At 42.2% G+C, this 24,759-nt stretch overlaps 1 long non-coding RNA gene across 1 annotated transcript in view; it reads right to left on the bottom strand.

Moving 5' to 3' along the window:
* Window positions 1-24,378, bottom strand: part of LOC127526435 (uncharacterized) — a 51,957-nt gene extending 27,579 nt beyond the window's left edge. The window contains exons 1-2 of the long non-coding RNA XR_007933983.1: window positions 24,339-24,378; window positions 22,034-22,237 (exon numbers count right to left, since the gene is read on the bottom strand). This is a non-coding gene — a long non-coding RNA (uncharacterized LOC127526435). The remainder of the gene's footprint in view (window positions 1-22,033; window positions 22,238-24,338) is intronic.
* Window positions 24,379-24,759: the final 381 nt, after the last annotated feature.

The following is a 24,759-nucleotide window of genomic DNA, read 5'->3' as shown; positions in this document are numbered from 1 at the left end:
CCTGCGGTGGGTTGGCACCCTGCCCAGGATTGGTTCCCTGCCTTGTGCCCTGTGTTGGCTGGGATTGGCTCCAGCAGACCCCCGTGACCCTGTGTTCGGATTCAGCGGGTTGGAAAATGGATGGATGGATGTTTAGCATACAGCTGATGACGTATTCATCTAATATAAATAAGGCCATATATGGACATCATGTATTAAGTTACTCAGAGAGATACCTGATACTTCAAGTCCGGAGTGACCTTGAGGGCCTGCAAACTTGAATAAACTCATCCTACTTATAGCAGTTAGACAAAAAAAAAAATATAACTGAAAATGATAATAGACAAAAAAAAAAAAAAATAAGGTTTTCCGCCACAGCTGCCACTACCCGCTGTGAAAACATCAGTCATATTCTTGCTAATGCTTCCCATCTTTGAAGGCAACTCCACTTGCACCCTATTAGTAATTAGCGCCCAGATGTAATTTTCATTGAAATGCTTTATTTTAACACTTTTTGTGAAAATAATAATAATAATAATAATAATAATAATAATAAAAAGTCACAATCAGGAATTGAACTTTGCACAAGTACCATGTCTATCTTTCGTACCACGGAGCCATCAAAGCCAAACTGACCAATCAGATTGCTCAGAGGGACCACACGCTCAGAGACAGACAGACAGACAGACAGACAGAGGTATTTTCTTAAACAGTCGATAGATGTTGTATATTAAGGAAAGGAGACACACAAAGGTCGGCCTGATGGCGGCACACACATTCAAGTAAAGAGTACACGAGAGAACCGCATCACATGCGGCAAATCACATGACTGAAAAGCACGCAGTCGCGCCAGTAGAGTCACATGACACGCCTGCTCTCCTCTGCCCAAGGATACACAGTCTCTCTGAGCAGTAGGTGGAGTTGACTCCAATGGTCGCCAGTTGAGTCGAGCTACAGACCCCCAGATCTCCTTCTTGTTACACTGTGGTTAAGATTACGGTTTTAGGAAGCGACTTATTTGACTTAAATAACGACGACTGTCTATTAAATCAACTGTACCTACTTGTCACTCCAGTGTGGAGGTGTCGGGCTGTACAAATACCCCTCTGCCCCACCGCCCTGGCATGTTTCACAAAGCCACAAGTTATCACCAGGCACTCAGATGAGCACCTCATGCAGGAACGATCATTCAGCTGTCCATGTCAGTGCGCCACAGGTCACGTATTTACAGATGTAAGTTAAACGCGAGCTTAGTAAATAGAAATGTCACTTTAACATCTTTCCAAGGTGGTTGCTTCCAGTTTTCTGTCGGTCGAATATGACAAATTGTGATGTGAGAGGAATTCAGGATCTTCTCTTTATGGACAGATACATGAAGGTCTGTACTCAAGTTGGGCCTTTATCTCCATTACCCATTCACTTAAGCCAAACCAAATCCAGCTTTGGAAACCCCTCATGTCACCCCCTGTCTCCCCTTTTGTCCAGGCACATTTCTACATGAAGAACACCACCACAGTAACTGCTCCTGATCTTCACTCCTCCATTTATATTCACTCCATCACCGGACACTTTGAGCTCATTGAGAAGCGGATTCCTCTTGTAAATGGCACTTTGATTTCTGGGATTCTTTGTCCATTCAGTCTGTGGTACCCCACCTGACAAGAAAATCTGAGAGGAGTGGTGGTTTATGGTTGTTAAAAGTGAGGGGCACAGCCCATGTGTTGGGGTGGGTGGGAATCGCTGAATAGAAATGGAAGAAACGGACAATGAAAATGGGGACGGGAGATCCACTGGTGGTCCGGACTTGTGTGACATGACTCTAAAGCTTGGGCATTGAATAATCATATCATCTGAAGACAAATCAAAGAAGTCATTTAGGAGGTAAAATAAAGGCAAACATTTGGGTGGGATGTGATGGAGAATGAGAAGAATGAGCGTGGACGATGGGAACAACCGACAACTAGTGTTTACTTTGAAACAAACCTAAACACAGCACTGCTCTCCAACAACCCATGGCCATCAACCACACACGTCCTCTGAACGAGTCACACATGAACAAAACTCAGTAGGGGCAGGAGAACATGTTGTCCAATGAAAGGGATGTTACACAGGGGGAAATCCAGGGTTCACACGCCACCCCAGCCTAATAACTCAAAACAATATCACAAATACAGCAGCCCAGCCAATCCTAACCATCACCCTAACCTTCTCACAGACAATTGTGGGCTTCATTATCTTGCTAGAAACGCTGATGCTGAGAATCTCCCACTTACCCCATCTCTTTATGGTCCAATAATTCTGATGTCGATGGAGGCTGCAGAAGATGTTGCTGTCACTCTCAAGGTCTGCCAGGCACCTGTCTATAGTGCCATTTGATCCCCAGGATCAGGTACCCGTGACATGACTTTGACTGGCCAGTCGCACCAATGCCAGTGACTTAATGCCCTCTGTTTCATATGGTGATGTCTCATCCCACTGACTCCCACCAGTGCCTGGAGCAACAGTTAGTGGCTTAGTTAATGGGCTGCCTCTACAAATGAATGGGACAGCTTAGCAATTAGCTAAACAAACAAGCTTGATGGACTGAGTTATCTGTTCTTGTTTGGTACATTTCTTATGTTCCTGTGACTCAATCTGATGATTCCTCGGGTACAACAGTCTGTGGTTTATTGTCCTCTTCTTCATGAAGGGCTGTCTCTGAGCACAAGACACTCTCGTTCACGTCAGGTCCCGGTACCACAGCCTGTTTGTGGTCTTCTGCTTCATGCAGGGGTGTCTGGACATCACACGCTTGGTTTCTCATCTGGTTCTGGTCTTATTGGAGACTGTGAAGATGTTGATGGTGTGTCATCCTCTGAATTACTGAGGAGCACAGCAGCCCACTCACCTTTCTGCAGTAAGACTCTGTCCTTCTTGCCTGTAGAGGGAGCTTCTCCAAGTGATCATCCTTGTGAAGTTCACCACTCCTCTTCAAATTGTGGTGTCATCAGAGGCCTGAGGTTGCAGTTGTCACACAGGAGCTCAGCATGTCTCCCAGTTTCTTACCTTAAGGACGCAATATCGTCTTCTGCTCTGTGTGACCTACGAAGCTTCATTTCTTACCTTCCTTTCTTTGACTACTGGACCCCAGTTACCTCGGACTGCTCCTTTTTAATGAGTCACCATTCTGTGACATAATGTCATGCTTTTCCAATTCTTTCAGGGTGTGTCTGAGGCAGGCAGGTCCTTTTTTCAGAACCTGAGCACCACCATATCGCCACTGTAGAGTCTTCATCAGCTCTTCTTCCACAATCTGCAACTGAGCTGAGATCTCACAAAGCTGCCGCACAGCCTGTCCATTAAGTGCCAGGACCAGATGGAGTGCCGACTCTCCCAGGACCATTGCTTTAGTTGTGTCACCACCTCAAACGTCACCTGATGAGCCTCCCATGCTGAACTACCGTCGTGCTGTGGAAGCTCAGTCTGCATCTCAACACTAATAGAGAGGACATCAAAACCTTCATTAGACATTGGACAATTTATCTGTAATGGTGACAGAATGACATAAACAAAAATGTGAAGGGTCACAATAAAAGATACTTCAGGACGTTTAAAAAATAATTAAATGTAGCAGGAATGAGGGTGACAAATGGGAGACATTTTTATGTTTACAAATAAAACTTAAAGAAGCCAAAAGTTACCCTGAGAGCCACAATTGTTCTTTACAGCTCCTCACTTGAGTACGTGTGGCACAGTAAATGTGACGAGTTGATGTCCACCTCACTTATCACCCGAGTGCCCTGCGATTCTAAACTGAGCAGCTGCAGGTTCAATTCAGGCAGTTCATGGTGGGCACGGGCAGCAGGAGGGCACATCATTAGCTTAACGTTTAGATTGGCACTGCCACATTTGTCCAGATGATGAGGTGACAGGGGATGTGAGGGGGCTCAGTGTAAGAGCAGACGGTGATGGACTCAGACACACACGCACACACACTGATGTTCTTGTCTAAGCTAACACTGTGCCCGTCGTGTTTTAATGAATTAACTTGGTGACTCCACACCGTGGCGTGTACATTACACACTAACACAAGTGTAGTGAACATCAGAACAACAACACGATCTTCATCCTCGCTATTCTTTAGTTCTGCTCTTTGGAAATCTTTTCACTTTTATTTTTTTTCTTGTGAGTAATATATTAGTTTTCATTTTGGTTTGCAAAAAACACTGGTGGAACACTGAGATGGTAGAAGGTTCAGGAACATAAGTCAGGCTGAGCTAGAAGTGATTAAAGGGCGTAAGGCCTGAACATTACGGGGGAGTTTGCCCTCACATCACTACATCCCATTAACTTCAGAGCTAGAGAAGAGCTCAGTGTCTCTTATGACATCCATTCCATCCAGAGACCACACTGTGGAGCAGTCCGCACACCCACATAATATCAAAAGGGGACACAAGTAATGAAAAAGGAGGTTTTGCTTACAAATAAAGGCTAAATATGAGAAAGGGGAGACAGAGACCCCAAGGAGGTAGAATCCCAAACACGTAACTCCACTCCACAGCAGTAGCTCTAGTTAGCCATGGGGCTGCTGGCCCACTTACCCACACACAGCCCCCTCTCCTTCTCCACCAGTGAGCTCCCATCCAGTTTACCCCTCAATTTCCAGCTCATCCTGGGTCTTCTCAGATGGGCCTTTAACAACCCAGAGCAGGTGTAGAAGGTCTGGTGCCACCCGTAAGTAGTCACATCTCACAAACTTACCAGCCCAGAACTCCTCAATAAAACACACTCTTCATCAATTTGTGAGAAACGTAGCCCACCTCAACTCCAAAGTGGTCATGGCATACGGCTTTCTAAATGGAGAGTATCCACAAAGCACCGGGGTCAAGAACAATGAAGTCCAGCAGCTGCTTGGCTTTGTGATGTCCCTAGCTTGGACCTTACTGGAGTAAAATCTTCACTTATGTATCCACCGTGTGCTCACAGTGATCTGTTATATAGTGCCATTCATGTCTGTCTTGGATCTTCTTAACACACATATCACATCATACTATTACATGTGTGTTATACACAAAGACAAGTGTGGTGAACATCAGCCTGACATCACCAGTCTCATTCTCCTTATTCTCTGCTTCTACTCTTCACAGTTTATTTCACTTTTATTTCAGTTCCGGTCCACTAAAGTATAATTTGAACAAGTTTGGTTTTAGTTTCACTTGGTGAAAAGAACACTGGTGGAGATGGCAGAAGGTTCAAGAACAGAAGTCATGCTGAGCTCAGATTGGTCTAAAAGCACAAGGCCTGGCCAATTACATGATAGTCAGCCTGACACCACAATGTCCTGCTGGTCAAAGAGGAGCAGCATGAAAGCACAAGACCAGCAGAAATTCTAAACTGTGGAGAAGCTCAACGTCTCCATCTGGAGACCCCATTCTGGAGCAGCCTACACATCCACAAATGTCAAAAAGGGTCACAAATAGCAAAAAAGATAGTTATGGTGAGACACAGAGACCTCAAGAAGGTAACATCCTGAAGCCCTTGTCCTCAGGGCCTACTGCACAATGTTAGCCATGGGGTGGCTGATCTGCTTACACACACACACACACACACACAGAGCACTCTCACATTCTGAACTTCCAGCTCCCCCTTGATCTGCTCAGGTGGTCCTTTAAGCTCAGGAGGATGTGTAGAAGATGTGGTGCCCTCTAGTGGCCTGACATAGACCTTCCTTCCTTAGTGAAGCACACAAATCCTCAATAAGACACACTTTTCTTCATTTGTGAGTATTTTGTACAATTTATTAATCCGTGAGAGGAAATTGTCTTTTGGTGTGACTTTTGGAGTAAAGTGGCCTGTCTCAGCTCCCAGTAGACATGGCTTACATGTTTCTAAACAGACACTACCCAGAATGCACCAGGGCCAAGAATAATGAAGTCAAACAGCTGCTTTGCTGTGTCATGTCTCCTACTTGGACCTTACTGAAGGAAACTCTCCCCTGTTTATCCACCTTGCATTCACAGTAACCTATTATATAGCGCCTGTCTTATCATGCTGTTGCTTATATAGTGCCTTTCTCTTCTTAACACATATGTCATAACTATCATTATTACTGTTTCTGTGACATGTGCACTGAGACTTTTCAGGTCAGGCAGTCGGACTCACTGATCAGGGTGCTGGAGAGTGGAGATCAGCACTGGCCAGAAGAAGGTCAACATAAAGGGACTACAAACATACAGAGAAATAAGAAAGACACGAGATAAAGTAAGAAAATATGAAAGGCAATATGGAGCAGGATAGATAGATGAATGAAGAGATGGCAAAGGTGCTATATAATAATATTAAAGGTGCTATATAACAGATATTAAATGCGCTATATAACAATATTAAAGGTGCTCTATAACAGATATTAAAGGCGCTATACACTGTGTGCACAATTATTAGGCCAGTGAGTATTTTGACCATATCATACCTTTCATGCATATATTCCATCTCCAAGCTGTATAAACTTGAATTCTTATTTGATTTAAGCATATCAGATGATGTGTATTTGTGTAACGAGGGAGTGTGTGGCCTAAGAAGATCAACATCCTATATCAAGGTGTGCATAATTTTTAGGCAGCTTCTTTTCCCTACACAAAATGGGCCAAAAAAGAGATTTAACTGACTCGGAAAAGTCAAAAATTGTAAAAAGTCTTTCAGAGGGATGCAGCACTCTCCAAATTGCTAAGATATTGGGGCCTGATCATAGAACCATCAAGTGTTTTGTTGCAAATAGTCAACAGGGTCGCAAGAAATGTGTTGAGAAAAAAAGATGCAAATTAACTTCCACAGATTTGAGAAGAATCAAACGTGAAGCAACCAGGAACCCGTTATCCTCTAGTGCTGTCATATTCCAGAACTGCAACCTACCTGTAGTGCCTAGAAGTACAAGGTGTTCAGTGCTCAGAGACACGGCCAAGGTAAGGAAAGCTGAAACCCAACCACCACTCAACAAGACACATAAACTGAAACGCCAAGACTGGGCCAAGGAGTATCTGAAGACAGATTTTTCAAAGGTTTTATGGACTGATGAGATGAGAGTGACACTTGATGGGCCGGTGGCTGGATCAGTAACGGGCACAGAGCTCCACTTCGACTCAGACACCAGCAAGGTGAAGGTGGGGTACTGGTATGGGCTGCTATTATTAAAGATGAACTAGTTGGACCTTTTCAGGTTAAAGATGGACTCAAATTCAACTCCCAAACCTACTGCCAGTTTTTAGAAGACACTTTCTTCAAGAAGTGCTACAGGAAAAACTAAGCATCTTTCAAGAGGACCATGATTTAGATGCAGGACAATGCTCCATCACATGCATCAAAGTACTCCACTGCGTGGCTAGCCAGTGAAGGCCTTAAAGATGACAGAAGTATGACATGGCCCCCTTCCTCACCTGACCTAAACCCTATTGAGAACTTGTGGGCCCTTCTTAAACAGGAGATTTACTGGGAAGGTAAACAGTCCACCTCTCTGAAGAGAGTCTGGGAGGCTGTGGTCACTGCTGCACAAAAAGTTGATTGGCAGCAGATCAAGAAACTAACAGATTTCATGCATGGAAGACTTATTGCTGTTATTGAAAAGAAGGGGCGCTATATTGGTCACTGATTGTTTTTTTCATGCCAGAAATGTTTATTTGGAAATTATTATTCTCACTTTAACAGATGAAAATAAACAAGGGAGATCGGGAAAATGTAAGTTTTTGATTTAGTTGCCTAATAATTCTGCACACTAATAGTTGCCTAATAATTGTGCACACACGTGTATTCCCCTGATAATGTTCACACTCACATTTCCATTGCATAACATTCAGGTTTATTAACATTTTGGATTGACTGATGGCACTGTATTTGTTTCATATTAAAATTAATCCCAAAAATACAACTTGTCTAATAATTGTACACACAGTTTATGAAAATGAGAGGGGAGAATGTGTAACCCTGTAATCTAATGGCTCTCCCATATAGCACCTTTCACGTCTTTCTCTGGGTGACATGTTGTATGTTGATTGACATATGCAAATACACATTTCACTGGACATGTGACAGTAAAGGGCCAATCCAGCTATCGTGTAAGCTTTATAGTCAAACAAAATGATTTGATCTGTAAATGTTAAAGAACAAAGGACTATATCTAGAGAGACACTGGACATCGTGCACTGGTTTTAATGGTTTGTCTGTCTGTTTGTTAAATGTCTTGGGTATCAGCTGGTGTTTTATTACAAGTCCTCCAGTCCATCACACCACTTGGTCACATATTCGATGTTCCCGTGGTCCACAGAGTGATGAAAACCTTTCTAAAATTTGTATGAAATGTGTCCTCAAGTTTCCGTGTGCCCTGCACAGATTCCAAAGTGCAACACGCTCAGGAAAGATCATCCATGATGAACAGCCCCTCAGAGGTGACCCCCGCAAGCCGATGACGACACCTTAGGTCAGGTTTAAGACGCAGAGGTTGACATCACTTCACTTCACTAAATGAAAACACCGATAACTCAAGAGTGCAGGTGCAGCAGAAGCAGCGTCTACGCATGACAAGCAACCGGCATACCGACATCAGGCACTGAGCATGCGTGAAATCAAAACGCGAAGCGGCGCGCAAGTGAGAGGAGAGATCAGAAACAAGAAATGCGGCTGTCATCACGACACGTGCCATCAGACAGACAGGACACACACACACAATAAAAAGTCTCTTATTACGAAATTTGTGTAAACGAGCAGCACAGGCCCTCCCACTCGGAGAAATGCAAGCACACAAGTGCACACCTGTCCTGTCCTGTCCTGAGCGGGTCCCCCTTTTTCCATTTTGTCTCATATGTTTCAAATGGATGGCCCTCCTTATTAATAATTCGAGTGTGATCGCTGATCCTCTACCGCGATGTAACGAGTATGCTGAGCTACGAAGCCCCATCACCCCGCTATGGCTCACATGAACACACAACTCCAAACCGGCGATGCGTTTATTTAAACATAAATCGTTTGTTTTTCTATGCATGCAATGGGCTTAAATGTGTAAAATAATGTTACGCAGCTTTGTGATTTTGTGACTCAGTGGAGTTTTCTACCACACATCACTACTTTAAATAACGCAGGGCTAGAGAACAAGTCAGGATTAACAAGCGTATCTGTTTTAACGCCGTAAACGCTTAAAGACAATCCGGCGACATTTCATTTTTCACATCCATTTGACAATAAATAAGAAATCATGCCAAGTATTAATAACGTTGTGCTTGCAAGAACTTTGATTTGGGGACTCGAAATTCATTTACAATAAAGCCAAAGCTTCGACTCCCCAGTTAAATAAACTGACAGCCTCCTGATGTCCTTCACGCTGTTAACTTTACCTAAAATTAATTCCTAACGGCGGCGGAAACTGACATCGGACGAAAACAGCCAGCATTTACTCGTTTATACATTGGGAACTGTGAACGAACTCAAACACAGATTCTTTTAGGCTTGCAAATAAATCTTACCTTAAATTCAAACCGTTTAATGCCAATTCGGGTAAAAAGTCCACTGTATTCTAGAAGTTTCATTAACACGTCCTCCTGCATCCTCACGTTCCAGCAAGTGAGTGAGGCGCATGCGCAGGCGAGTGCTATGTTTCCGAGTAACTTTAACTTGATTTCTGCGTGATGTTTTTGTTTAATTATTCTACTATATTGTATGAACTATTTTAAATAAGATGTAATATAATCTTATAAACTGCATTTTTTAATGTTAAAAAATGGGTAGCAGTATGAATTTTACCCAAAACTGCATATTTCACATTAAAAGTAAATTACTGAAAGTACCTTTTATTCATTTTATATCTACTATATTTAGCACCCAAAAGTCATTTTATTCAGTGTGTATTTTCGACTGGCTTGAGAACGTTTGGGAATTTTCCAACAAGAGCTGACATCTGTGGTGTCTGAGAAGTCAGGGCTGAGCTACTTGCTCGTCCGCCGCCCTCACCCGGTTTGAGATGATGAGATGCCGTCGTTTCTGTCAGTTTTGGTTTACAACACTTAATGTCTGTGCCGATGAGGACATCCGCACAATACACAGAACAAACATGAGAGCAGACAAGAGCAACGTCAAGTCTGTGCTGCTGTACGGGGCAAATGCTGGCGTATCGTCAAGAGTGACACGAAGAAGACTGAGGTATTCAACAATAACTGACTCCACAGAATTTGCCATATTATCAGGGCAGAGAAGATCTCAGATGTTGAGTTATATAAGAAGACCAACTCGCATAGTGTGGTGACGGAGATCAGGCGCCATAGAATGAAATGGCTTTGTCATGTCCTCTGGATGGACCAGAAACGAATCCCGAAAGTAACGCTGAATTGGACACCACCTGGGAAAAGGACCGAAAACAACCTGGAGAAGGACTGTGGAAACTGACCTGAAAGAATTACACCATCAGTGGGGCGAAGCGCAACACGCTGCCAACGATAGAATAAGATGGAAGCGGACTGGCACGGCCTCGTGTTCAGAAGGGAACTTGGCGACATAAGAATAAGGAAGGAGGTCCCTCTGTGGAGATGATGGAGCGAACTGAACAAGGACCGTCATGAGCAGAACTTCTGAACGCTAGATGGCGGTGTTTAGCTTTACACTTCTGAGCTGCAACATTCCTTGGATATTTTCCATTTTTTTTAGGGAGTAAACTTTCTGTGAAACTGAAACTATCTTCAGCAAAAGAAAACGCATCTGCCATTTGTCGTCGTCTCGTTGGATAACGGATTGATGAAGTTTCCTTACATCTGCTTTTATTTTTTCTATTTTGAGATTCACCGGTGTCTCCTGCAGTCTTTTAAATAATCGGCCATTCGAGGTAAAATACTTCATTTTCTTTGTCGACGTGGGTTATTGGTGCGGACCCGTTATGAAAGACCTTAGAGCGGATTCAAACTGAAGGCCCGGAGAGCCCGTTATGTATGTACAGTATGTATGTACAGTATGTATGTATGTATGTATGTATGTATGTATGTATGTATGTATGTATGTATGTGTGAATGTATGTAATTTTCCTCCGATGTCTCGGTCCGTTTATTGTTCTACATTTACATGCCCTTACAGTATATGTCTGACATCTTTATCAGATAAGGTTAGATAAGCTTAGGTTACGATATAATTGGTTACATATATATATATATATATATATATATATATATATATATATATATATATATATATATATATATATATATATATATGTGTGTGTGTGTGTGTGTGTGTGTGTTGAGGAATACGAACTGAGAACGAATACTAAGATTTAGTGACAGAAGACTGCAGGGCTGCCATGGCGTGACTTGCCGTTAGGAGTGTAAACTGAATGTTCTTAACTGGTAAATGTTGGTCCTCAGTATCTGGATTTACACACCCGGCCTCAAACTGTCAAACCCAATGCAGACAGCAGAGAGTTACATGCATTGTGTGGAGGGTCACTTAGATGTTTGTCTTTTTTAATTCTTTTAACTTGTATCAAATATGACAAACTCCCATGTTTCAGTGCTAAAGTCAAACCAGTAATGTCTGTTAGTGAGTATTAGAGAAGTTATTAGAGATTTGTGGTTTCTGTTACTGCCTTACAGTTCTAGCAGACTGAATTTGAATCTCAGCCTGTTTTTTAAGTCTCTATGCAGTTTCCATATCTGTTCTTTTATTCTTATTTTCTCCACTTCTCTAAAGATGCTCAGGTTTAGTGGCCTGGCAAATCTAACTTGTCTTGGTGTGGTTGTGGACTTGAATGTGAGTGTACCCTATGGTGGTCTCTAACTGGCTCCTGCCCTGTACAGGTACTCTGGTTTTCTTCCCATATCATGATGACTTCTATTTGTGTTTGTTTTCTACTGTTACATGGTGGTGAGGTGGAAGTTAAGTTCCATTTGGTGACGACTACATGTGACTTTATCATGCAGAGCCCAACCAGCCTGTGTGGGTCACCCCTTTGTGCCACTCTTAGTTGAACTGTCAGGACTGGCATCCGTCTTCTGGGCCAGACCCACTTTCATTAAATTAGAATATTCATGAGGGTCAATAATGGGCTGTTCTTAGTCTGGTCCCTCCCCTTTTGGTTATCCAATAGCAAACTGGTCTGTCAGGAGCACAAACCTCCAGACAGTGGAGCTCTGATGAAGACTGAGGCACACAAGGCCTCCACTGTGCCAAGGTCACAATATGGGAGGTGCTGCTGTTTAATACGAGGTTATTTCTGTGTTAATTACTAAACTGTTTATCATGATGTGTGTTTGTTTGAAATGTGTACTTTCTTAAGATGAAGTTGATCAACCTGAAACTTGTTGTTTCGTGATGTTGGAAAAGGTAATAAAGTTCAGTTGTAGAGATTTGAATGTGAAGCTTGTTAATCTTCATTAAGACTTGTACCATTTAGCTGCTCCCCCCCGTCATCAAGCCCCCTTTGTTCAGACCGTTTAGTTTGTGAACCCTCTGCTGACGCCTAACGTCTCTGTCATATGTGACTCTCAGTGAGTCTTCAAACTGTGAGCTCACACTTGATGTTATGGCTGTGGACAGAATCAGTTCATGTTAGAGAAGAATTCAATTAGCAGGGTAGGAGATGAGTGCAATCATTAAAATTACACAACACTGCTGGCTAACTGGATATGTTATTACACGTTTATTAAGTGTGTATATTGTATTTCTCTTTAAATTAAGGAGGGAAAATATTCAGAAATATGGAGTTGATTTTATTATTCCAAAGTCTTTCACTGCAGTCAGACTGTCTGGTCAGGCAGGTCCCCCACACCCTTAACATTTGTGTTGAGCAGCTCAGTTAAACACAGGCTGCCGTCAGTTCACTAAATCACATATCTGATTACTCAGGGGGGACATCAGGCTCCATTACAGTGGCAGTAAACCCCCATGGAGTACTAGGTGAGCCATATTGGCTTAAACATGTGCAAACCCTAAATTATTCAAAATGTCGTCTGCATACTTGGACTGTGAAACTCCTTGAATGCTAGCAGTTTAAGTTCATGAGGTGGACACCATTGTGTTTCCTTTATTTGCTGTGTTGACTCTGTGGCACTGAGCAGTTCAGTTCTTCTTCCTGGTTTGTAATTTCTGTAAAGCGCCTTTTGATGTTGTCTGCTGTAGGAAATGTGAATTGAGCACTCAGTGAATTATCAGTTTTGTCTTTGGTAATTCTGGTAATTAATTAAAACAATTAACAACACAGCCACAGAGGGACACCAAATTAATGTGAGTTTAGTGAGGCCTCTCTGTTTCACTTTCTAGCTGGGAAACCTGAAATATGAAGAGATCTGTACAAGTTATGAATGATGGCCATAAATCAGTGAAATTCTACATTAAACTCCCTCACTGTCTCTGTTGTTGTTTGCTGCAGTAATAGACGATTTACACAAATAACACAAACACACTTGCTGCAATAAACAAAATAATACAATGTATTTATAGCATAAGGATAATAGAAGATGGATATATGTAAATATAGATAATGATATTAGATAACAGATAATTACAGACACGAAACATTAAACTACATTAGCTAGGCTGAACTTTTCCTCTCCTGTAGATGATGGCACATAACTTATGAATTCCTGCAGTTTGTGTCTGCTACAGTGAGATGCGGCTCTGCAGTTTAGGGAGACGCTTTTAACAGAAAGAAATGATCCTTCACAAGGTGATTACCTTCAGTTTTAGTGACACCAGTACCATAATACATTAGCTGCTGTGTCCTATCAATTAAATCACACTTTATAGTTCTCAAAATCAAAGCAAGTGTACTTATAGTTTGACGTGAGTGGGGCTTTTTGCTTTATTGGTTGGCTTCCTCCAAACATGTGGAAAGATCTTTGTTTTAGGAGCTTGTCTCCTTTTTCACCATGGTCACCCCTTCTACAGTTTCTTTTGGGGTTCAACACTCCATGTCGGTCCTCTTGTTGCTACCAACGTCATGTCTTTAAAAAAATTGTCGATTAGTTATTTGCCATATCAAGCAGGATGAACATGTGGCCTTTAAGATACCATCTCAGCTTGTGTTCTAGCGATTCTTCAGTAAGGTTTAGGCTCATGTCACCCTCATCCAACTCCAGTGCAGACAAGTCTTCCACCTTTCCAATTGAGCACAGTTGCCCCTCAGAGTAAAGCGGATGCTTCAATGTCTGTTACGGCCAATCACTGTAAGCTATGGACAGACAAAGTTATAGTCAGGCTGAGAGCTGTAAGCTTGATGAGATGATCTGTGTCTTATAAGGGTTTTTAAATGAAGGAGTAGAGGTCTTGCCATTGGTTTCTTGAGTTTGCATAAGCCCATCCTATTGACTGACCACTGGTGAACAGTGCTGTCCATCAGTGTTACTCCTCCTTGATTTATGGTCCTTTGTTTGATCTTGAGTGTCCATCTTGTGGCTCTGAGAGACATCCCTGCATGTTAACATGGTCTGGTATCGATTGTCTTATCAGGTAAGGCATGAAGGCTGCATTCAGGCGAGGGGCCCGGCCATGGAAACTGAGTGTTTTTAGCTGGCAATACGAGTGTCTGGCAGCAGCATTTTAAAACAGGACTTGTGTTCTAGCCGTGTTAAAAATGGTAATGTCAGTCTGTCCTACACTGCTGTTGACAAAGCCTTCCAAAATAAAGATGGGTTGATTGTCACTCCGTACACTGGCCTGTCCCACACTGTTCATTATCTCTGTCTGTAAATATGTTTTCACAGCTCTTGACAATTGGTAGCCAACATTCATTATTCAAATTGAAAACCTGCTCGTCAGTATTTACACCTGAAAACTAGTGATGGCTGATGCTGTTGTTTTTCGTTTTGATTCGATACCAGGTGATACTGAGGCCAGCATTGGCGATGTTGATACCAACACTGATACAGCCAGAGTGTCATCTTACAGGAATGGTTAATCTTCTATAAAAACTTACAGTGAGTGTGGGCGTCAAAAAGACACATTTTAAACACTTTGCATTAGTAGACTATTACATATAGTGCCAAAGATCAGACAGTTTTACTTGTTTATTAACAGAAATTATTAAATGTGTTCAGTTCCTCCAAATGATCTGTGGAAGAACAACAAGCATTATCGTTACATTTTTTCTTGAAAAATATGTAAAAAGTGTGCTGGCTCAAAAAATGACATTTTTATTTTTTTACTGTAAAACGTACAAAACACAAAGTACACGGTGTGAAGTGTAAAAAGTATGATAATGACGCAAATACCAAGCAAGCGTCACAGAATCTCTTTCAGTTTCCCTGTCTGTTTCAGTTGCACTGCCTGAAGACAAAGTCACTTCATCATCACTGCTGATGAGAGGCTCCTCAACATCACTGCTCATATCACTGGCGAGAGCGGGCAACACTTGGGATGTGAACAACTAGAGATGCCATTATTACTGGGCACACCTGCAGGTGTTGCTGGGAAAACACTCGGGACTGCCGCCTTTAGCTCTGTCTTTACAGCCCGAGTGAAATAAAGCTAATATCGAGAAATACTTTTTTTTTTTTACACAATGGACATAATAAATACAGAAAGTTTGAAAATGTGTTCTGAGTATGTCAGTTCATCAAACTGTAACTGTAATTTACTCCTCACTAAAATCAGATATTGTTTTCTGTGTATTCTAACAGTTACAAGACCCCCACATCAGTTTACAGTACTAACGTTCCTGGGTACTGCCTGCCTTTATTGAAGGCTTCTTTAAGAGTCGACTAAAGCCCTTTGGCACCTGTGCCAGTCTCTTTAGCCTGAGTATCTGTGCTGTCTTCTGATTTCCTCGAGTCAGCAATATGTCTGACCTTCATGTGTTCTACCAAGTTTGTGGTGTTGCCTTAATAATGTACAGCCTTCTGACACATATCACATTTTGCTTCATTATTTCTCAGTGTAGTAAAATAACTCCAAACAATGCCACACTTTCTTTTGACGAGACGAGATCTTTTGAAGAGAGACCCTTTCACATCCTGCGTGAGAGGCACATCACGTCATACTTACAACTTTTGTAAGCAAGTCCCGTGATACACATGCAGAGCAGGTTAGAGATAATGGAAGTAGGAAAACTGGAAAGTCTGAAAAAAATGAGTGAAAAGATCACATTAGCACAACAAACAGAAAATATTACTCAGTTAAGTAATAGAAAGTGAAAAGATCACATAGTGTTTGAGGACAAAAGGACAGGTGCTGTACAGGCTTTTAAACATTCGAAGTGCCGCCTCTAAATGACGATCATGCGGAACGAAAGCAGCAGCAAGCCAGTAGCTGATCGAGCAAAGAGGAAGTAAATAAAACAACTGTTACTTGTATCCCAATGTAGGAACGTTTAAGAGGAGTTTCAGAGGAGTGGATGCATCTGCTTGGTGTGCATTCAGCCCCTCTCTTCACAACTGCACGAAATGCAGCCTTGGGTTGGAGAAAGAAGAGAGCAGGTGGCAGAACCCCCTAATGCTTTTTAAAAATAATTTCTAATAAACTTGCATATTATTGAAAATGTGTAATTTCTATACTTTTAATGTGAACATTGATTTTTAATCAAAAGTTGAGGATCGGAAACATCAATGAAAACCTGCCTGTGAGCGGAGCCTTTAAATTGCCCGACAGTCCACAGGGTGAGCAGCACACCAAAGCTGGAGATCAGCTGTTTATATCACGGCCCCTCATGTTCTCACTGTTTCATTTGCTTATTCTCTATTCCTATATTAAATGTCTCGTCCTCACACATCTCTAATTTTATTAGGACTGCACTACCACATACCAGCTTAGTTGAGGCCCGGGGGATTCCCAAATCAAAACGTGAACTTGTATCACCGGCTCTTTAATTGCTAAGAATTGGTTTAAAATGTCATACTAAAGCCTGAACCACCACCTGATCAGCGTTACTATGGGTGGGTTTACAAGTCAAACAAAGTACAGTGGAACCTCGAGATACGATAACCTCTGTATACGAGAAATTCAAAATACGAAGAAAGTATGAGAGAAAAATTCAGATCTAAATACGAGCATTGGCTCTCGTAACGAGCCACGAGCCAGGCTGTGGGTATAGCTCGCGGCTTAGCGAGGGGGTGTGGTAGCAGTTGCGAGCCGCAGGGCGATCTGCGGTGTCTGCGTTTCTCACGTAAGTGCACAGGTGGGAAACTGCCCACATCCATGATTGTTCCTGTGGCTGATGGGCTGCAGCTGCCATGTCCTCCCCGCATATATAGAGAAGCACGAGCCGGTTAAGAGGGAGAAGAAGTAAAAGAAAAGAGAGGAGAGAGAACGGAGGTTGCAGGAGGAGGCAGGAATCAGCAGCAGTAGGAAGTCTGTACAAGGTGAGTCAAACTTCATGTCAAAACTACGCATCACTAATAAAGATAACTCAATATAAATACTTCAAGGAAAATGTGTTGTGAGGTGAATTACAAATTAAAAAGCACACAGAAATCCACCAGTAAAAACCCTGCAGACCCCCACCACAAACCAAAGCTCTTATAACAAATATGAACAAGAAAATGGTGCTGATTGAAACAAAACTCTGAACATCACCTCAGCTGACCAGCCACACATGTTTAAAAGTCAGTAAATAATTTAAAACATAAGGAAATCATGGCTGGGAAAAGCCACCGCTGAGAACAAACAGACCACCTGTCACTGTCTGACAAAAATCTTTTTGGATTGAATTTCATGCAGGGCTAAGATTTGCCACTCTGATATTTGTTAAAAAGATGAAGGCACCAGCTTTAGATAGATAGATAGATAGATACTTTATTAAATTCACATACTACAGGAGCAGCATATTAATAATAAACAATATTAAATTAAAGAGTGATAAAATTCCAGGTAAAACAGACAAAAACTTTGTATAAAGTTAATGTTTATCCCCCAGATGGAATTGAAGAGTCGCATAGTGTGATGGAGTAGCGATCTCCTCAGTCTGTCAGTGGAGCAGGACGGTGACAGCAGTCTGTTACTGAAGCTGCTCCTCTGTCTGGAGATGATCCTGTTCAGTGGATGCAGGGGATTCTCCATGATTGACAGGAGTCTGCTCAGCGCCCGTCGCTCTGCCACAGATGTTAAACTGTCCAGCTCCGTGCCTACAATAGAACATGCCTTCCTCACCAGAGGCATCCCTCTTCTTTTTGCTGCCTCCCCAGCATACCACCGCGTAGAAGAGGCCGCTCACCACAACTGTCTCATAGAACATCTGCAGCATCTTATTGCAGATGTTGAAGGACGTCAGCCTTCTAAAGAAGTATAGTCAGCTCTGTCCTCTCTTACACAGAGCATCAGTATTTAATCCACATCTGCCAGACTCCTCCACTAATACAAAGTAAAATCAAGACCATAAAATCCATTTAAACACCACAACCAGTTTAAATGTCCACCCGGCCTGCCTGTCTCAGTCACCACACGTGGTGTCTTTGGCCCAGTAAGGTGGTCACCTCCTGACAAGCACACTTTAATAAAGATTGTCATCACAAATGGCTCCTCAGCTCCAGATTTCTCCTGTGTGTCCTCCTGTGACCAAACTGACTGATTAACAAGCAGAGCAGCACAACGTCACTCAGTAACGAGCTCAGGAGACACAAGTGTCATATCAGACACTCACACTTCTGAAGTTCACCACGTGACAAACTCAATGCACACGTAGCACCAAAGCTTTTTAAATTACAGATCAGTCCAGTGATAGGATTATGAGTGTCACTGTCATGGCCTCTGCTGTCCAACTGTTTCACTCTCACTGTATTTTATTTCGCTTTTCATCATCTTCATTCATATTCTACACGTTCATTCAATGTACTCGTTATCTGATGTTCTATCGTATCATTGAGTTTACTTGTGTGCTGCACACAAACACACACACCAGTGACGTCCTCTACATGTTCTACAACTCTCTGATGACCAGTATGATTGTCTATGCTGTGGTGTGCTGGGCTGGTAACGTCACTACAAGAGCGGCCCATCTGACCTACCAGCTGATTAAGATGTCAGGCTCAGCTATCTGTCTCCCCCCGGACCTGCTGGAGTTTGTAGCAAAGGAGAGAATTAAAACCAAACTGAGTGTCATTATGAACAATGCTACACATCCTCTCCTGATGCACTAAAACTGAAGACTATGAGCCAATGAATTATTCAGCAGACGTGTGTTAAAGAAACACCACTGGGGCTCCTTACACCAAAGACAATACGCCTTTATAAAGCCACGCTGTGACTGCTCTTTAATCTTTTAGTCAGAAGGCTTTTCTCCATTTTGTAAGTTTTGCCTTTGCTTTAGGGACGTAGTTGTAAGTTGTAATATTCTTGAGCCTCCTTTATAAAGCTGAATTTCCCCTTTGCACTAATAAAGATCCATCCATCTGTTCATCCATCCATAGGAGTCTCAATGTTAATGACTTGTGTTTTAAATGCTGTGCTTTATGCAGAAATCCTTGGTGGACGTGACTTATGGAATTGGATATGCGGTGAACGCATTCTTTTTCTTGTTCTTGAAAACAGCAGGATGTCGACTTCCTCTACCAGAAAATTCTTTGTCAGATGTTTTCTGGCCTTTCAGTGGAGTTTGCATGTGCTCCCTGTGTCCGTGTGTTTCTTCCTCTTCAGAGACATGCAGATTAGCTGGACTGGCAATGCTAAAGTGGTCCTGTGGTATACGTGTGCATGTGTGTCCACCCTGGGACTGACCAGCGCCCTCTCCAGGTGTTGTTCCTGCCTTGCACCCAATGATTGCTGGGATAGGTGCCAGCTGCTCTACAACCCTGCCCTGGATACGCAGTTGGAGGAAATGGGTGGATGTTTCATGGAGCAGCTAAGATTGAGATAACCAAGGAAAGCTGTTCTTTGTTCCCACAAAGTTGCCATTTAAATTCATTTCATGTGTTTCGAGTCAAACTAATACAGTAACCAAAATTCATGGCCTTCTTTACCCCTCTTAAACTTTTACACACTATTAATGTCCATCCCTGTAATGGTGGTGCAATAAAGGATGTCATTATGGCTCAAGTTGGGTCAATTAGATGTTCACTTTGGCAGAAGGAAAATTCACAGTTCAACAGAATCAAACGCTTTAAAATGAGAACAAGAGGTTCTGTAAAATCTGTTACTGCAATGAAACACTCTGATTGGCTCAACAGGTAATTGGTTTTAGTCAGTTAGCAGGCAGTGGTCTTTGTCTGTCCTACCATCAAACATCAAAGGTAATCATCGTCAGTGACACTTCAGTCTAAAGCCAGTGTCACATTACGTGACTTTATGTCCTTTGGCACATCAGATTTGCCACCTGCAGTCACTGATCTCATCACCTGACCATATTAGTTTAAACAAATGAAAATCACTGCCTATGTCACATTTAGTGATCACATGACAACCACTCAGCAGAGTTGTGCTCACCCCTGTTTCTAATAGCATGCTGCCTGATGAAGCCCATGGTGTACAAAGGGTTAACAGCTGTGGCTGTCCAGCAGTCTCGGCCATTTATTTTATTTTATCATTTCCCTTTTGTTATTGCACCTGAAACACAAGACATCAGAAATAGGAGCATCTGTTGTGTACACAAGTATTCACAGCCTTTGCTCAATACTTTGTCGATGCACCTTTGGCAGCAATTCCAGCCTCAAGTCTTGTTGAATATGATGGCACAAGCTTGGCACACCTATCTTTGGCCAGTTTTGCCCATTCCTCTTTGCAGCACCTCTCAAGCTCCATCAGGATCGTTCAGTTTAGATGGCCGGCCAGCTCTAGGAAGAGTCCTGGTGGTTTCAAATTTCTTCCACTTACGGATAATGGAGGCCACTGTGCTCATTGGGACCTTCAAAGCAGCAGAAATTTTTCTGTAACCTTCCCCAGAGACAATCCTGTCTTGGATTTCTACAGACAATTCCTTTGACTTCATGCTTGGTTTGTGCTCTGACATGAACTGTCAACAGTGGGACCTTATATAGACAGGTGTGTGCCTTTCCAAATCATATCCAGTCAACTGAATTTACCACAGGTGGACTCCAATGAAGCTGCAGAAACATCTCAAGGATGATCAGGGGAAGCAGGATGCACCTGAGCTCAATTTTGAGCTTCATGGCAAAGGCTGTGAATACTTATGTACATGTGCTTTCTCAGTTTTGTCATTTTTAATAAATTTGCAAAAACCTCAAGTAAACTTTTTTCATGTTGTCATTATGGGGTGTTGTGTGTAGAATTCTGAGGAAAAAAATTAATTTAATCCATTTTGGAATAAGGCTGTATGTGGAAACAGTGAAGCGCTGTAAATACTTTCCGGATGCACTGTATCTGGTTTTCCAGAATGTTAAATGAACGACATGTAAACACAATACAGATATTTTTTTCATGCTTTTTGGGATTCTGGTAGAATTGATGGCAAAATAAAAATGCATGAATTGTATTTTTGATACCATCTGAACGCACATCTGACCAAATGCAAGTGGTGAAAGCCCGTGTAGATGGTCTGATTTGCTGCAATGAGCAGAAAAAGGTTTGGTTTTCAATCTGCGCTCACCAGACACTACAGACGGTAGAAAAATGCTCAGTTCAGACATCCGCGTGGACAGGGTCTAAGATTATATAAAAGAAGTGTATGACTTAAAATTGCTGGATAAGTCATCCAATGTGACATCACCCTAAGATTGCAAACCCCATACCCATTATCTAAGCTGCTCTTCCTTCATTTGTCCCATTTCTTAACATAATCCTGAGGCCTAACTTGTATAAACCTTCCTTAACATTAACTGATAACAGAATTCTGGGACCCCAATAGCACTGAATGTTTAATCAGAGTAGTGAATAGTGTTGACACACAACTGTACAAGATGGCCTCCTTCTTCTTCTAGCCTACTAGACCCTCCATTCATTCCCGAACTCATTTTACCCCTCATTTGATATGAAAAGTGATGAGTTACTGTCAATTTGCTATGAACTGTCTGACTTGACATCAGCTTTAACTGACAGGATGTTATAAGCATCACATGTCTTTAGATCAGTTTTAATTGAATTGATTCCTGTTTTTATCCACAGACGGAAGGTAAACTCTGCCAATTACTGTAACGTTTAAATGGATGTGAAAGAGGAGACATGTGAGGTTGACCTGAATATCATGGAGGAGAGGACCATAAATGTTAAGGAGGAGGACTGTGAGTGGGAGAGTGTCCACCCCAAACAGGAGAGTCTGGACATCAAGGAAGAGGACTGTGAACTGGGGTCAGTGTGTTTTAAAGAGGAAGATGAAGAGGAGTGTGTCAGCACTGAGATACACAACTGTAGGAGTATGGAGAGTGTCAAGGAAGATGACCTTCATTATGGAGATCAAGATGGAGCAGTGACCAGGTTAGTCTCTTCTCATAGCAGACACTCTTCATCTCCGGAGGCTTCTGTGAAAGTAAAATATGAATCATTACAGTCTGACACAAAGATGACTGAAGACATTTCATCTCCTAGAACTGAGGAAGGTCATCAACCACCTAAGACGGACATTAAGGAAGAAGACCGTGAACTGGCGTCAGTGTGTTTTAAAGAGGAAGATGAAGAGGAGTGTGTCAGCCCTGAGGTGGCCAGCTATAGGAGTATGGAGAGTGTCAAGGAAGATGACCTTCATTATGAACATCAAGGTGAAGCAGTGACCGGGTTAGTCTCTTCTCAGAGCAGACACTCTTCATCTCCAGAGTCTTCTATCAATGTACAATATGAATCATTACAGTCTGACACAAAGATGACTGAAGACATTTCATCTCCTAGAACTGAGGAAGGTCATCAACCACCTAAGACGGACATTAAGGAAGAAGATCGTGAACTGGCGTCAGTGTGTTTTAAAGAGGAAGATGAAGAGGAGTGTGTCAGCCCTGAGGTGGCCAGCTATAGGAGTATGGAGAGTGTCAAGGAAGATGACCTTCATTATGGAGATCAAGATGGAGCAGTGACCAGGTTAGTCTCTTCTCATAGCAGACACTCTTCATCTCCGGAGGCTTCTATCAATGTAAAATATGAATCATTACAGTCTGACACAAAGATGACTGAAGACATTTCATCTCCTAGAACTGAGGAAGGTCATCCACCACCTAAGACGGACATTAACCCTTTAACCGCCAACTCCCTAAATATTCCCCAAGCCAGGCAAAATCTGAACAATTTTTGTTTTTTTTACTTTTTTACATTTTTTTTACATTTTTTACATTTATTCAAGCAGTATTGACCACTAAACGTTGTGCAAGTTGCCAGTGTATACACGAAATCTATAAATGTAACCTGAATTCTCAGCTAAGCAAAACATCTTGATACCAAACCGTGCCCTTTTCAATGGTAGATACTGTCGAAACTGTAAGCGGCCCTTCCACGACAATAAACTTTCATCAACTGCAACTGACGGTCCTGGCATGTAAGGCAACTGAAATGCTTCAAATAAATGATCAATCAAAGGACGTAGCTTGAACAAGTGGTCGCGGTTTGGATCTTTCTTATCTGGCTCGTTTCTGTTGTCATTCAAATGAAAGAATTTCAGCAGCAAAGAGAATCGGTTACGTGTCATGACAGCTGCAAAAAATAGGTGTTGCATACATAGGATCTGTAGACCAGTACATCTCAATATCTGGTTTTCTGATTATTCCCATCAACATCAAAATCCCAATGAATTTTTTCATTTCGTTTTCATCAGTGTCAAACCAAGCACGAACACGGGAATGTGGAGGTAAATTGGGATTTTTCTCAATAAACTGTGCTGCATACAGATTTGTCTGATGAACAAAATGTCTAATCAAATCAGGTGACACAAACAGCTCATAAAACTGCTCAGCAGTGTAATTGTTTACATCAACAATAAAGCCACACGTTCCCTAAAACGAATGCAGAAAAGGTAGTTCACCACGGGCAGCAGCCCAGCTGAGATGCTGGGGATACACCCACTCAGCGCCGTCATCCGATGCGTCTTCATTCACAATATCATGCAGCGCACGTTGCTGCTCATCACTGTCACTAAAATCTTCTTCAGAACTGCTACAATCATGATCAGAACTGTCCAAAATCGCCTGCAAAGCCTCACTTGAAGTCAGTTTACGTTTCGCCATATTCACAGCTGTTACATGCGAATCACGTCACATGACCGGCCAAAACAACCACAGACTTGTCGAAATACAACGTAGTAATAATACCCACGCCAAACCGTCAGTTATACTACTTGCCAGGCATTCATATAACCACAGGCAAATGTGCCGGATAATTCCGGCAGTATGGCGTTAGCATTAAAACAGCGGTGCCGGATATATCCGGCAGAGGGCGGTGAAGGGGTTAAGGAAGAAGACCGTGAACTGGCGTCAGTGTGTTTTAAAGAGGAAGATGAAGAGGAGTGTGTCAGCCCTGAGGTGTCCAGCTATAGGAGTATGGAGAGTGTCAAGGAAGATGACCTTCATTATGAACATCAAGATGAAGCAGTGACCGGGTTAGTCTCTTCTCAGAGCAGACATTCTTCATCTCCAGAGTCTTCTATCAATGTACAATATGAATCATTACAGTCTGACACAAAGGGGACTGAAGGAGTTTCCTCTCCTAGAACTGAGGAAGGTCAACCACCACCTAAGACGTCATCTGAAACAAGTAAGTGAAAATAAAAATGAGTGTACGTCTTAGGGTCAGGGTTATGGGCCTGAAAGTGCTGTCTTGTGCTTTTTTAAGTGAAACTTAGATGAGATTTCAAACAAAATTAAACAAACAGTAAAACACAGATTCACTATATTGGTACAAGTTTAGGAGTTTTCTGTTCTTCCATTATAGTTTGTAACATTAAGCAAACTTTCTAAACCTGTCTTTAGTTAAAGTGTTAAACAG

This window comes from Erpetoichthys calabaricus (genome assembly GCF_900747795.2).
Source record: "Erpetoichthys calabaricus chromosome 1 unlocalized genomic scaffold, fErpCal1.3 SUPER_1_unloc_6, whole genome shotgun sequence".
Taxonomy (NCBI): Eukaryota; Metazoa; Chordata; class Cladistia; order Polypteriformes; family Polypteridae; genus Erpetoichthys; species Erpetoichthys calabaricus.
The sequence above is the reverse complement of the archived record's forward strand: the minus strand, read 5'-3'. Positions and strand labels throughout refer to the sequence as shown.